General features: G+C 34.4%; 1 pseudogene; it reads left to right on the top strand.

Moving 5' to 3' along the window:
- The first annotated feature begins 598 nt into the window (after positions 1–598).
- On the top strand, positions 599–9,864 carry LOC149801836 (uncharacterized; annotated as a pseudogene).
- The last annotated feature ends 5,141 nt before the right edge of the window (positions 9,865–15,005 follow it).

Raw genomic sequence — 15,005 nt, 5'->3', positions numbered from 1 at the left:
AGAAGAAAATGATGAACTACAAACACAGATAGGGAATCTCCTAACAGCCATACGACAAGGAACACCTCAAACGACCCAAACACCCCAATCACCTCAAACAATTACAATGGTACAAAATATACAGAGACAAACATACAGAAAATACAAGAAAGTAATGTTCGAGTACAAGAGAATGAAATGACGGAAGATGCCTCATTAAAAAATATTGGATGGGAGAACTTCCTCACTCCAAATAAGACGGGGAGGTCGGAACATTCTCAAAATGAAAATCAAGGAAATCTAATAGGAAAAAAAAATCCTTACTACCTCCTTCAACACGAGACAGGAGAAGAAGGAAGCAATTCAGGATATATAGAAATAACTCCAGTGAAAGGGGGACAAATTGAACTAATTGGTCTGAATCCCCTTACTTCCACACCAATTAATCTGAAACCCCTCACCAGAACACCAATCCCAAAACTGAGGATCAAAAAGAGGAAAAAGGTAGAATACACCTCTAGTCCTTCCCTTGGGGAAAAAGACTCGGTTTTGGGAGAGGACCAAACCTCCACTACTGAAAATACACCATAGAAAACAGACACTGGCTGTTAAAAAGAAAATGAAGAAAATCGAACAAACTGGAACAGACAAAACAACGGACGTGGAAACGGGAACGGACAGTGAAATGGAACAAGAACAAGAATCAGATAGTGAAATTGAGAAAAATTATGAATTTGAGCCGGGATCTGAACCAGAAACCACAAACGAACTACAGATAGTGAAATTGAGAAAAATTATGAATTTGAGTCGGGATCTGAACCAGAAACCACAAACGAACTACCAGATATGTTAAATCAATCAGAGGGCCAGTGCCCACAGACTTAACAGATAATTCTTGAACATAACTATAAACAAAAAAGGGGAAAAAAATAAGTATAAAGCGATTCGGCAACCTGGTTGGAAGGAAGAAATAATAGAGGGTACGAACTTCGGTATAGCTTCCGTAAATACAAATGGGATAAGTAATGATAAAGTTAAGAACTTGATAAAACTAGCTGATATAATATTTTTACAAGAAACTCACAATAAACTAACCAAAGAAATGCAAAGCACGATAGAAAGAGAACTAAATGCGATAGTTATTACTAATGACTTTGTGCAAGATGATGTTAGAGGTGGGATAGCAGTAGTAATTAAAATAAAATTAACTGGACGTGGGAAAGAAAGGACGAAGGGTTTTATTTTAGAGAAGATTGAGAAAACGCATCTAAAAAATATTTGCATTCCTGTAAAAAGGAACAAAAGAAGAGATTTTATAATTAAAAAAAAAACTTAGATAAATATTTAAACAACTTTTCTATGGATAATTTAATTATAGAAGCTGAATTTATCTGGGTGGGGGAAAGTATAGATATAACGGGGGAGGTAACTAAAACGACATAAAAATTAAAAAGGAGATGGAAAATTTAATATCTAAGCATAAACTAGTAGATTTGTATAGAAGACTAAATCTAATGAGAATTGAATACACATATGAATATGATGCCAAAGCAAGCAGATTTGATTAATTTTTCGTCACAAATTACGAAATAAAAACCAATACAAAAAAGCGGAAATATTCAAATTTAAAATATCGGACCACAATATTAATAATATTTGAAGTATTAATTAAAAAAAGGAGTCAATGGGGGAAAGGGGTATGGAAGATTAACAATAAAATACTAGAAGAAAGAGAATATATAGAAATGACAAAGAGGAATATAACAAATTTCAGATTCAAACATGTAAACATAATTGAAGAATGGGATAAATTCAAATATGACATTAAAGAAAACGCAATTGCCTATTCAAGAAGAAGGAAAGAATTAATCAATATGGAAAAAACAGATAATTAAATCACAGTTCGAACAAACTAATACAAAGGAAAGAACATGAATAATGAAAACAAGGTTACAAGAAATAGAAGAAGAGGAAAATAAAGGAAGAAGCATTAGAGCAGGAAAATTCACACAATTATATATAAAAGAAAGCTGAGGGTTTATACAAAAGGAAGGAAATAAGGTAAGGTGGGGAAGAAACTGGAAAAGATAAAAGATAACAATAAAGAACTAAAAGAAAAGAATGACATTATGGAGCGTATCCTACAGTATTATAAAGACCTATACACTACGCAACAAATTGATAAAAATACCATAGATAGTACACTATAGGGAGTACCGTGCGAAATGATATCGACAGACCATAGGGACATCTCGACAGAAGAAATTAATACAACAATTAAACAATTAGCTAAAGGAAAATCGCCAGGTGGAGATGGACTCACCGCGGAATTCTATCAAAGATTCCACGGTGAGTTATCGCCGATCCTAGAAATAATATGCGACAATATTTTCTTAAAAAACGATACAATGACAAAAACTATGAGGGAGGGTATTATAACTATTATGTACAAAGGGAAGGGAGATAAAGAAGATCTTCAAAATTGGAGGCCCATCTCCCTCCTAAATCTGGATTACAAAATTTTAAGTAGGATCTTAGCTAATCGAGTAAAGATGGGAATAGGAGAATCTTAAACATAAATCAAACTTGTGGTGGAAAGGATAGAGATATTCAAAATAACATTATAAATATAAGAACAGTACTTGATTACATAAATGAAACAGGTCAGAAAGGTGTTATGGTATTTTTCGACCAAGAAAAATATTTCGATAGATTAGAACACAACTATACACAAAAAGTTTTACATAAATTTGGTTTTGAAAAAAAAATTCAAAGGTGGACCGAAATCCTGTACAAAATCATAACCTCAAAAGTACAGGTAAATGGCGCTATCAAGAAAGAATTTGACATACAAAGATCTGTGAGACAAGGCTGCCCACTGTCTATGCTATTATATGTAATAGCGATTGAAATCTTAAGCCATAGGATAAGAAACAAGAAATAAATTGAAGGGATAAAAATCCTCAACTTACGGTATGAGTTTAAAATGCTCCAGCATGCAGATGAATGCAACGACTTTATATGAGGTGCCAGATCCTAATAATATCTAGTAGAAGAATTTGACAAATTTGGCAAAGCATCTGGATCTGAGATAAACCATGATAAAACAGAAATATTAAAAATAGGCAACTGGTGGGGTGACCACCCGGGACTACCACCACACCTAGTGAAAAAGAGGGTAAAAGCACCAGGAGTTTACTTTGGGAAAAATGTTGGTGAAGAAAACTATAAGAGTATGCTGAGGAAAATAAAGGAAAATATAAACATCTGGGCACAAACGCCAATAGGCATAATTGAGCGGGCCCAAGTGGCCAAAACATACTTCTACTCGAACATGAGCTACATCATGAAATCAGTAGATATAGAAATAAAGTATTGAATAAAATAGATAATGAAATAATAAATGTTATAGGGGCTTTAAAGCACACTATATAATAAAGGACACTCTGTACAGATCAAACATAAGGGGGGGGGGGCTAACACTACCAAGCCCACTACTATTAAAATGCGCAAATATACTGAACAGATTCAAAACAATAAATGTAGAACCAAAGACTCCATGGGAAGCACTCTCTCTCTCTCTCTCTCTCTCTCTCTCTCTCTCTCTCTCTCTCTCTATATATATATATATATATATATATATATATATATATATATATATATATATATATATATATATATATATATATATATATATATACACACACTGATTTGGCTTTAGCCTAAAAAACAGATCAGATATTTATAAAAACACTCAATTAATGAAAAAACTGGAGGTACCCAGAAAATTTAGGAATATTAAGATATCATAATTAAATTTAGAGATAAATGGATTTGTGAAATAAAAGAAAGAGGAAACATATAACGGGATAAGGGAGGAAATCACTAAAAATATTAGATGTAAAATAGAACAAGAAAACTGGGCGGGGGGTGGGATAATTGGCCAAGAGTGTGGGAACACTGGTCCAAAATCAAATCACTAAAATTACAAAGCCTAATTTTTAAATACCTTCACAATGCATGGCTAACTGGGGATGTTGCATTAAGGAGACATATGATAAAATCAATACATAAATGCCCTTTGTGCAAAAGAGCTTATTTTACCAAATACCATGTAATCACACAATGCGAAAAAAGGAAAGATAAAAAAAATACCATTAATTATAGAAATCTGCAAAAGAGAACGGTACTGAAGGAATAACATACTCTTCCTAGATGAAGATTTTGACAAAAGCACACTTTTTAAGGTCATTGAATACATAATTGAGATCACGATGGCATGCAGGCAAATAATACAAATAAACAAGTAGTCTAAATAACTCGATGTATAACTTGTATGGAGGGGGTGTTGAGCGCCATGAAGGGTGGGTGGGAGGGGGAGCTTTGGCTTGCTACCCATTAGGAGTGTGCTACTGCCAGTGTGCGGGCCAGAGTCCCCACCCCATCCCTCAACTCAAACATGTGTTTTCACTCTCTTTAAGCAACCAAAATATCAAATTAAGAGCCAATTTGAATCCCGTTGGTAATATTTCAAATTATAAAATTACTGAAATAAAGAAAAGGAATGGGTTTGCTACCCATTAGGGGTATGCCACCGCCAGTGTGCGGGCTGGAGCCCTCACCCCATCTCTTAACCCGGACCTAAATTAAAATTTACTTAAGTTTTATTAGGGTTAAGAAAATGGATGGGACAGGGAATCTATGTGAAGGAAAGTACGAGGCAATGACGTCATGGGGCTATGTCACATGGCGCTACGCAAGTGAACAGGGCCATGAAGTAATCTGGGAAAAACACCCCAAGTAGAACACTAGCAGACCATATAGAAAAACAGGGGAATAGGCTAGTAGGCAACTAATAATCTTCTATACCTTTCCTATCTAACTATACAGCTCCCTTACTTTATAGTTCTTTTCCTTCCTACGGAAATTTCTTTAAACCCTTTTGGATCTTTTGGTTAATAGGTTAAATAATAAAGAGGCGGTCAAACTCGAGTCGGGAGAATACAATTAAATAAAGTGTAGATCCCACTCGAGCACAGACGGCCTTATTCTAGAATTTAACTAATGCGAGGAACGACACATACCAACACGCATATAAAACAATAGCTTTTTTTAAAGGACTCACCTGTAGTACACCGTTCACTCGCCGAAATTCATAATTAATTGAATAAAATTTTAAATATCTAAATTTTATCAAAATTATCAAATGGATCTGTTGTTGTTGTTCTAGGGTTTAACGCCATTTTTCAGCACAAGATAGGCTATACATGGCGGCCAGTATAACTGGTGGAGGAACAACCCTGGATAACCCAGGGAAGAACCACCACCCACGAGAAGCTACTGGCAGTCTTACCCACATACCCACGCTAGCCGAGTTAAATGGATCTGTGATATCCATATTATAATATATATATATATATATATATATATATATATATATATATATATATATATATATATATATATATATATATATATATATATATATATATATATATATATATATATATATATATATATATATATATATATATATACCCCATCAAAATTTTATTTAAAAAAAATATAAAAAAATTTGATCAAAATTCTTTTTATAAAAATAAACAAACAACATACCTAGGGGAAACAACAACACATTAAACACCTTTTTTTTGGGGGGGGTGATAAATGGGGGTGGGGATGGATCTGTCTGGTGCCCCCTCCCCCCCTAAAAAAAACCCTAGTCGTCCCAGAACAAAGTCGGTCAATTACAGATTCGGCACACACAAATTAAATTAAGAACTTTCCCGATAACATACTCGGTCTATTACAGAGTCGGCCCACAACAAAGTCGCCCCTCTTACCCTTTGATCCTGCATAACCTCGTAAAACAATGTGGGACCAAATGTTGTTTCGTTTGTGATCTCATATGGCTTCGTAAAACAAGGTCAGTTTTGGACCCAATTATATATTGTTTGTGCTCTTGTACGGATTTGTAACACCTGTTGCTTTTGAACAAGAAATGTTTAAACAAAACGTCAAAAGCCTGCCTTTCCCTTGAATTTGTATGGCTTCGTAACACTTATTGATATATTAAACAATAAATAGCCAGTAATATCCGCTTCGAACAAGAGTTTGTATTTTTTATGATTTTTTTTACGGGTTTCTCACACCTGTTGTTATTGAACAAGAAATATTTAATCCAAACATGTTATTTGCTAACTAATTAGTTAATCATTAATGAGTATGCAAACTTTGAAGGTTTGATTAACCGTGAGAAGAACAGTCTTAATATTAAAAATATAACATCATTGCTAAAAATTCTCCCGGTTGTTCAATATGATGTTAGGAAGATTAATTTAACTGACGTCTTCTCATTATTTCATCATAATGCTCCTTTACTGTTTATTATATCTTACTGCGATAGAGAATCATAGGGTTTAAAACAAAATTAATATTTATATTATTTTAGGGATATCTCAAACAGAGTACCATCGTATGCTGAAACGAGGCACTGCTATCACTTTTGTCTCCAGCAGGTGCAGAGGAATTCAAGAAGAAACTAAAATGTATGTTTAATTTATTCTTCACTGAGTACATTGTAACCTCAATATGGAATTTTCCATCTTGGGAGGGACTTGATCCATACAAACATAATGTGTAATTTGCACAATTAATCAAGGTTTTGTGAATAAAAGTTGATCTAAAGTAATTATTCCATATGTGTTGTATGCAAAATATAAAATTCATATTTCCTTGAGTATTAAACTTGTCATTATATTCTTGTCATCATAAGCTTCTGTTTCTGTTATCACCATGACTGCATTAAGTCCTTATCTTACTAAAATAGAAAGTATTTGAGCTTTAAGTATGGAGAATCATACTTTAGAATATAAATATGCGTGCAAATACAGTTTCTGGTGGTTTGTCTTTCATTGGGCCAGATGAATCAACACATGTATGTATGGCACATTAAACATATCTGACATCAGAGCAGATTCCTACAAACTGCCCAGAGAGGCACAAGTCACAGACGTATCATCTGAAAAAAAACTGATGCTGATGCTGCCGTCATTGAATCAACAAGACGACTCAACTGTACATATACAGTTTCAGAAGAAGATTCATCAGGAACAACATACAACCACCAACCTGATTTTACGGGCAGATTTGACATCACCCGCAGAGAAGTCGAAGATCCATAGATCCATCCGAAATAGTAGAAAAATAAGTAATAATGTGGTTTCGTATTTTTAGTAGAATAACGTTAATTTTATTATATATATATATATATATATATATATATATATATATATATATATATATATATATATATATATATATATATATATATATAGGGATTTGTTGTTCCAGTGACACATATATTTAATAAAGAATATTAGGAAATAGATGAATCACTTATACACACATGTATGTGTATTTTCAAAAGCGCATATATTAGGATATGCTTTATTGTTTCAGTTCTCTGCTGGAAGGAGAATTACTCGACACCATACTAGAAGATGCACTAGTCACCTATACCTTAGACGAGCTTGGTTCACAGCGCAACCAAGTCAAGCTGGTCAGCAGTGACGGTTACAATGCACCAAGAAGGTCTGTTTGATAACTTTGTAATAGACAGAAAAACTTTTTGATATCATTCTTGTTTACCAAACATACTAATTTTTTAATGTTTAACATGTCATAAAACATTTTTACGTAATGGCATTAATATATACTTGATTTCCTTTTTTTACGCTCCATTTGTTAATGACAATAACGGACCAAAAAAAAACATTTTTGTAGTTATCCAAAAGTAACTTCACGTACTGGCGGTGCTCCAAGCGGTCCAAATTCGTAAACTACACAGCAACAATTTCTCAGGAGGCAGTATCTTTACAACAAATTCCAGACTGCATATTCACCATGCAGACAAGGGTGTACTTAATAAAGTTATTTTAAGAAAAGAGGTATGATTTGCTTGTGTATTTTATTAATTAATATGCAGTTTATACTCTCGTACTTGTACTTCAAATGTCTTTTTGCACAAACCGCAAAATAAGTATTATATTCGTGGCTGATAATTGGATTTTTTCTCCTTAAGTTAAAGCCTCAGCTCTTCGAGATATTCCCCACAACACGACAGATAGTGGAAGATGTCATGTTGAACAATATCAACCCTGATGATCATAAACTGCCCAAAGTCAACAAACTAAAACGACTTGCCTATAACGTGCGTGAAGACCTGATATCTGATGAACCTCGCTCTCTTGATTTTGAGGCAAGTTTGATTATTATTAAATTTTTATATAAAATAACACATATGGACAGCAATTATATATTACTGTAAGTGTATTGATTTCTCTGTATTTCTTTTTACAGATTGGTACAGAGTTTTGGCAGTGCACTGAATTTCTGATTGCAGATCTGCACGTGGGCACAGGAAACCATCTCATCTTTGAAACGCCTTCTCAGGTTCAAATCCTGACGAATGCCAAACGTTGGTTTTGCGATGGTACATTTAAGATAGTATCCTCACCTTTCGAGCAGACGTGGTCCATCCATGCGTTTATCCGTAAATGTGACAGTATCAATCAGGTTTCTTTGGTATTTTGTCTAATGTCAAGACGGAAGACAAACGATTATGTAACGGTAAATACAAGTTTAACTTTTGCTTTTATGTCGGGTTATAGTTAAAAATCTTACTTTTTCATATCTAAAAGACTCTCCTGTCATTGATGGAGAAAAACAAACGTTGTGATACCCGATTTCGTTTATAGTTTTGTGCATCAGAAATAATCAGCTGCCTTCTATTTTAGGTGTTTCAGAAGCTCAAAGAGGTTATTCCGGGTGTAATCCAGGTTGAGGGCTTGGTTATGGACTTTGAAAAAGGTAGTTATAATACTGTACTGTAAGTGATAAGAAAACTTCCAATATTTAAGATTCCATTTTTATATTGAATATATACTTAGCATATCTAAATAATCTGTAAACTGATAATCATATCAAAATAACGTTAATAAACATTATTTGTTACTTCTTTTGTTCTTCCGTGTGTACAATAATGGTCTCAGTTTTCTAGTTAATTCAATCATATTACAGGTGCTTGTAAATGTACGCCAGGAGTTTTCCAATACTTTAATCAAAGGCTATGCATTCCATTTTAACTAAGCAGTATGGCGCAAAACCCAGGAGCTGGGCCTGAAAACAACATAGGACATGTGTGGTCCAGAGTACCGGTACACAAGGTCTCTAATTGTTCTCCCCTTCCTTCCAGCAACAGACATACAACCAGTCTTTGACCTTCTGGAGCCAAGGCCAAATTCTGCTGAACTTCAGCAGCTAGTATGTTACATACACAACAACTGGTTGGTCAACCCTGCGTGGCATCCCCGCAACTGGAATGTTTTCCAACAAAGCATCAGAACAAATAATGATGTTGAAGGTAACTTATATGAATGAAGTAGTCAGATGTGACTACGAACACTGGTGATATAAAGATGTACGCAAATAGAAGTAGTTTAACGACGTCAATAATTTCAATACAATTGCTACAATTTCTACTGTAAATTTTTAATGCTTATTTTCATCAGTTTTCGTGTTTAATTACTGATATACCCTATTTTCATTTGCGTCTTTCTTTCGGTTGGCATAACTGTGACAACAGAGACGCTGTGAAAGTTAACCTGACATTTTATGTGCTGGTGCTGCTATTACTACATGAGGCAAACCTTGTCGACATCTGACAGACTGGTGTGCGAAGAACAAATGAGACTTCAGCGTACCCGATGTAAGGACATGGAGGGCTGACTTCACCACTACTGGGCAGAGTATACCAAGGGCGAGGTAACTGCTTTAAAACTACTGAAGCAGAGCGCTCACATCTATGGTCCTACCAACGACTGAATTAGTGATTATTATTATTATTTATCACTAAAATTAAACGTAAAAATATCGTATGTTGTTTTTTTTCCTTGGCAGCATTTTACTTTTGGAATTAAGCAAAGTATATAGACATCAAGATTGTTTATGCAAATACCCACAATGCAACGCGCGTGCACCTTGCGCCTCCGTGTTGATTACCTAACAAACCTTTGTCAACATCAGTCATTGTCGATAAGCAAATTTACTTCATCGAAATGATACAGAGATTATACTTGAAAATTAGTGCCTTCAAATATAAAGCTGGAACTTCCAGGGATTATATCGAAAGACGCAAAAGAGAAGTTGAACCGCAAACATGTATATTGCTATCAAATACAAATGCATTGATTTCCGACAAACAGACAATACTGCAAAATAAAAAGGAATATTTTGCATGATGTCCCAAAGATTGAAGATTGTCATCCTGAAAGAGCACTTCAGGAGAATGATCTTCGGAATCCAGTATTCCTAAATTATTATTACACATGTATTATGCCAGAACTCTTATGTACAAATACTTTTCGTGAAAACAAGTACTTGTGCTAATGACATCTGACAAATCAATTTTAATTTGTACGGTCAAATATTATCATTTTAGCGGAGATTTTGGACGGAAGATGATACTGAATGAAAGCGAGAACTGTTCAAAGACGTTTCATCTTCATTGTATTAAAACGAAACATGTGCCTAATGGAACATGACTATGTGTCGAATGTCCAAACCAAGTATTTTTGAAACACCTTTAGAAATATGAAGGTATATATTAATAATTGTCAGTTTTAACTGGAACGATAAGCAAATGATTGTTTTCAGCCCTTGAACATTAAAAATCATTATAATTTTCAAATTGTACGTGTACCATTTGTCTATGCGTACGTTTATTGATGGATATGTTTGTTTATGAAAAAACAAAAACAAAGATGGTTGAAATTGCAATGTTTTATTTGAAGCAAAACAGGGAAAAGCCACGCGTTCGGTCTCGTGCAGTTGATAACAGAGTGTGATAAATTAGGATATCCTTACGTACAAAATGAGACGTCCTAATAATTATGTGGGAAGAACAATGTTTTCAGGTGTCGGTTTACGTGGTCAGGGAATCAAAATAGCAGATATGGAAGTGCATACGTTATGTGAGGTTATGTGAAAGCAAGGGACTGAGAGAAGGAATAAGACAGGGCAAAGTCTGGCAAAGATACAAAATATAATACTAGAAGAATAAATATACAAGAATTTGACATGTTTGATTTGTCTGTGTGCTTATCTTTTTATAACAATATAATATATAATAATTAAGTCAATTAACATAACGGTTTTACAAGGACAAAGACGTTTTAAATGTAGAATAATGGAAACTATTTACTGTTGATACAAAATTTGCGGTATATGAAAGGGAAATGCGACTGTAATTAGATTCACACATGTCAACAACTGTTTACAGTTACAAATAGTAGAATACAGCAGACATGTGTCATCATAAAACTCAATTAACAATAAACAGAAGGAGGACACAGACAGTTTCAAAATTTTGACTATGCAGTATATAATTTAAATAATCTGCTAATATGATTTTTTCCCCACTATATATCAGTGGCAGAATAAATGACCATTGACAGGAAGGCACAAACAATATAAAAAATGAAATGGTCATTGAACAAAACATTGAAATCCATATTACTTAAATATAAATCGTGGACAAAAAGGCCGACAGAATGTATAATGGGCCGAGTTCGTTATGTGGACCGAGCATGTTATGGGCCGAGTACGTTATTCCGATTTTGGGAGGCCCAGTTTGTTAATGGGCCAACTCTGCTATGGCCCGAGAAGTCCAGCATTCAGCTAGCAATACTAGTCCAGCAACTAAGCAATCAGACTTCAAAGAAACTTTCCAGCTGATCACACACACACAGAGGCCATATAATTTACGAGGGGTGATACTATTATAGTATTAATCATGAAGTTCTGAAGAGAATCAGAACTATTCACTGTTTATACAGGTTATATGTAATGTGGTGACAAGATAGATCTTCCTGTTTCATAGATATGCTTGAAATCATGAATTTATAAAACAGGACTGTGTGGCAGGTTTGGGACTTGTTTTTCCTGTGAAAACATCGCGAGTATATCACATATACAGCAACAGGGAGGGTGAACATAATATTTTTTAGAAGAGTTCATTCACTAAAAAAGCTTTCTACGAAAATGAAAAATACAAGGTCAATACCTTCAAACCGAAACATCTAACCGACCGTAATTTTTCTAATTGGGTTACTTTATTTTTGACGCTTGTGTTTTTGTGTGTTAGTTCACGCACCAGGACACTCATTGTTGGTTGTCACCCTCCTTGCTGCTGCATCACAATAGCGGGTGTCAGCACCACGACATATATTCATCGTGTTTCAGGAAAATGACAGAGTAGATTCGCAGGAGCGAAATCCAGTGGTGTTTGACACAATTGGAGTTCCTGTGGTTTCTTAGAGGATAAATGTACAAGAACCTTCTGAAGACGTTTTGCTACATTTTGATCAAAAATCATGTTACACATGCTTATCATGGGTTGATGATATTTATGAGGCGTGATCAGAATGTTGATTCTGGTTTGCAGATATCTCAGCGGGATTTCACAACACTGTATCCGATCTATTACTTTTCACTGGAACATTTTGATTTGTTCAGGTAATAAGTCGCTGATATACACTTCCTTCCTCTTGCTCGACTGGTGGTTATAGAGCAATCGCTGTCATACTCTCAGAGAAAACAATGTTGCTTGAAAGTGTTGGTGGACGAATGAGAGTTATTGATGCCCAGTAGAAAACATGTAATTAAAGTGCTAATGATATTATAATGTCATATCATCATGTTAGTGTTACTCTGACTACTGGTCAGATTAAAAAGCTACAATCAGTATAAAAAAGGAATTGTGGAATACAATTATCACTGAAACAAGAACAGATCGCAGGTGGTTCGAATACACTATCACTGACTGAACGTCAATTCAGGCACTTCAGTGACTCCAAACAATTAAAGACTTGCGTACGACTTAATCTTTCTCCGGGAGCTACTAAAGACGCAGTCAAGACGGGTGGTATATTTCCAGTTCTTGCAGCTTACCATTGTTAATAGCCACTGAAGACCCATCTGTTGCAAGAGCAGCTGCACTTGGTGCTGTTGGAACTGCCGCTGGGATGGCATTAAAGAAAGCAACAGGTCACGGAATAAAAACTTAAGAAAAAGGGAAAGGTCTAAGTCTGCCAGGACCTCTCCATTCGTGGTACCGAATGGATCTAAGACTCCCAGCGACACTTAGTTGATTCTTCCTATGTCCAAGTTTGATTTACTTAATGCTGCTAAGCGATTAAATGTATTTTAAAAAATCTTCAGAGATGTTTTATGCGTGACCAATTACCAAAACAACCAAAAACGTTGAAACTGATATTATTAATCTCGATGGAAGTTCTGGAAAAGGTACTAATTGGGTTGCATACGCGATTGCTTCACGTGGAATTGTTTATTTTGATTCGTATGGACTGGCATCACCCAAAGAATTTTTAAAATATGTCGACACAGATAACTGATCATCCAATATGTGCCGTGAAGTAATTGTTGTACTCGACGCTGTGTCAAAATCTTTCGATGCACCTCATAAGGTTGTACATGCGTACACAAATTCTGTTTTAAATAATTACTAATCATATAATGGTTGATATTTATGGAAGATCTTCTATCAAAGACAAGAAAAATAAAGATGATATTGACTCGTCGAATTATGCGACGGGAGATGATCGTGCTGATCTTATGAACCTCTCTGGAGGTGACCGGGGTGATGTTATTTTTCAGGATAAATACGGTGTTTTAAAGACGAGTAACATTAAGTGGGTCGACATAGTTCGTTGAGTTCTCGGTACTACCACAGATTACATTCCAGTATTTACTGACGGCGGTAGAATCAGAGACTCAAATGTATCAATAAATACCACAAACAACAATTTTAGAAAACTTATCAAAATACATGGAAAAATATACCATGGAAAATTTAGTTTTAGGGGGAGATTTTAACTGGATGGGAGAAAATATAGATAGAGTAGGGGAATTAACTACAAATGACGTAAGGTTTAAACCAGAGAAGGAATTTTTCTTAAACAAACACAAAATGGTAGACGTATATAGGAAATTAAATTTACTTCGGAGGGAATACACATAAGAGTACAAAATATACAAAGGGAGTAGATTAGATAAATTATATTGTACCTACTATCAAAAAAGATATATAAAGAAGCAGGCATTACGGATTTTAAAGTCTCAGATCACAAGTTAGTATATTTAGAAATAGAATTGAAAAATAAACTTAAATGGGGTAAAGGGAACTGGAAAATGAATAACAAGATTTTGGATGAGAAAGATTTTATCGAAAAAAAGTAGAAATAAAAATTTTTATAGACAAGGGAAACGTAGATATTTTAAATGAATGGGATAAATTAAAAACTTTATTTTAAAAAAAGCTATTACTTATTCATAAATAAGGAAGGAAAAAAAATTGGAAAAAGACGCAATTATAAGACAGCTAGAAATAATTAATACAAATGAGAGAGAAAGTATACTTAAAGGGAAATTAAATCAGATATTAGATGAAGAAAGCAAAGCGAGAGAGATAAGGGCTGGAAAATTTACCACAATATATAAAAAAGCCGAGGGCCTATATAAAAGAGAGGAGTTAAGGAGGGTGTGTGTGAAAAAATATTGAAACTTTAAAAATTAATGAAGGAAAAATGTTTCCGACAGAAAGGAAATTTTGAAACCTATTGAAGAATTTTATAGTAAGTTGTATACCTCACAACATATTAATAATAACACAATAGAGGAGTACCTACAAGGAATAGATTGCGAGATGATATCATCAGAACACAAGAATTTGTGTGATGATTTCATCTCAAGAGAAGAAATTTTAAATAGTATAAATAACTTGACTAAAGGAAAATCCCCAGGTAGAGATGGACTCACCGCGGATTTTTATATGAAATTCCGTGGCGAGTTGTCGCCCATTTTAGAATGGTTATACAACAATATTCATTTGAGAAATGATACTATGACAGAAAGCATGAGGGAAGGGATTATAACACTAATATACA

Source organism: Sinohyriopsis cumingii, chromosome 4 (assembly GCF_028554795.1).
Source record: "Sinohyriopsis cumingii isolate HCF-2022 chromosome 4, ASM2855479v2, whole genome shotgun sequence".
In the NCBI taxonomy this organism is placed as follows: Eukaryota; Metazoa; Mollusca; class Bivalvia; order Unionida; family Unionidae; genus Sinohyriopsis; species Sinohyriopsis cumingii.
The sequence above is the reverse complement of the archived record's forward strand: the minus strand, read 5'-3'. Positions and strand labels throughout refer to the sequence as shown.